The following is a 1,756-nucleotide window of genomic DNA, read 5'->3' as shown; positions in this document are numbered from 1 at the left end:
ACGTAAGCAGTCTCTACACAAATATACTACATGGATTAAGATTAAAAGCAGTTATACTTTAGAAACCTTAAACTATATTTTAATGTACATATTTAGAGTCCGCTTCGGTCAAGGCTGACTATGTATTTTTTCAGCTAGATAGTTCCCGCAATGCTACAGGTCTGAGCAAGGCCTTTTATTAAAGACTAGCAGTTGCTCATGTATGTCTCTCCTGTCCCTGTAACCGATGGTTTCCAGGCGAAAAACAAGACCGATATAGTTTGACTCTAGACCCATCCGCAAGGCACAAAGAGCCGGAACAAATACTGTAAGGTACCTTTTCCAACACTCTAACAGTTCCAGCGGTGCACCACCCTGAATTAGTGCTTTTTTTTTTTTTTTTTTTTTTTTTTTTTGACCTGATAGAATGAATAGCAAAATAATAACAGTTTTTAATTTAGGTAAAAGGACAAGAATTTTGAGGATAGTCGATTAGTCGATTGCACTAACCTTAATATTTGATTGGTATTTTATTTTATCGACATCGAAAGAAAGAAAAAGTTGACCTCGGCAGTATTCGAACTCAGTATGTAAAGAGCCGGAACAAATACTGCAAAGCATTTTGACTGATGCTCTAACTTTCCTAACAGCGTTTAATGTCATTGCAGTTTCGTATTTTTTTTTTTTTTCGTAACACTACCTTGTTTGCTGATATTGTCTGGAGGATATAGACATTGTCTGAAAAGATCAGGATAAGGGAGTGAAAAATGTCTTCGAGATCTGAGACACAAGAGCTAAGAATAGTTTTATAAGGTTTATAACGTCTTCTACATTGGTTGACAATTATCGGCGATGAAATGGTAAGGAACCATTCATAATCCACTTTTTCTCCTTTAAAATTCGCGCAACAGTAGATCGGTTCACATCGTGTGTACCCGTCATGTTTATCATTTTATCATTTCTTCTCTTATTTCACTTCGTCTTATAATATCCAGCTTAAATTTCAACATAACGGTGTGACACTTCTTGATATCATCAACACCACTGGCCCCACATTTTCGCTTAAGACACAAGTTGTGGCGGTCGATTATTTACATTTTGTGTACAAGATGACCTAGAGTTGTTTCTGTCATCTTCTGTGCAGCGAACGGTTAAAGGTTAAAAGTAGCAGTTTTTCAAAATGTATATTTGTTTGCAACTAGAACGTTCATAATTAAACACACACACACACACACATTATAAGCTGTAAAAATTTTATCAACCGTTACTACAAATTTCATACATCGGATCAGAAACGTGAAATTGCCGTAAGGGTGAGTGAAATTTACAGGCAATTTGATAAAAGGCTTAATCTCGTATTGAAAAACGCTTGTTTCCTTTCTTTCTTGACATGTATTTCGGTCATAACATACACCCTAGCACACAAACACATACACATTTATATGTGCACATATGTGTGTCTGTGTGTGTGTGTGTGTGTGACAGACAGAGAGTATATGGTAAATACATATAGACATATGGGTGTGTTTGTGAGATTGAATGTATAGGCTTCGTTGTTCACAGAAAAGAAATGGAGCTTAATACTCAAGAGTAAATGTCTCTCTTCATTGAGCTCTGACGCTATATCAGGCTGGTTTTGTGCATTGCTTCTGCATTGAAAATTTCAATACATGAAACTCCTTTAAATTACGTATCTAGAACTAGCTTTAAACCCAATATATGTGTGTGTGTGTGTGTGTGTGTGTGTGTGTGTGTGTGTGTGTGTGTGTGTGTGTGT

At 36.3% G+C, this 1,756-nt stretch overlaps 1 protein-coding gene across 9 annotated transcripts in view; it reads left to right on the top strand.

The window, feature by feature from the left end:
- Positions 1 to 1,756, top strand: part of LOC106875945 (collagen alpha-1(I) chain) — a 286,544-nt gene that overhangs the window by 80,721 nt on the left and 204,067 nt on the right. The gene's annotated exons all lie outside the window — the stretch shown is intronic.

This window comes from Octopus bimaculoides, chromosome 2 (assembly GCF_001194135.2).
Source record: "Octopus bimaculoides isolate UCB-OBI-ISO-001 chromosome 2, ASM119413v2, whole genome shotgun sequence".
Lineage (NCBI taxonomy): Eukaryota > Metazoa > Mollusca > Cephalopoda > Octopoda > Octopodidae > Octopus > Octopus bimaculoides.
The sequence above is the reverse complement of the archived record's forward strand: the minus strand, read 5'-3'. Positions and strand labels throughout refer to the sequence as shown.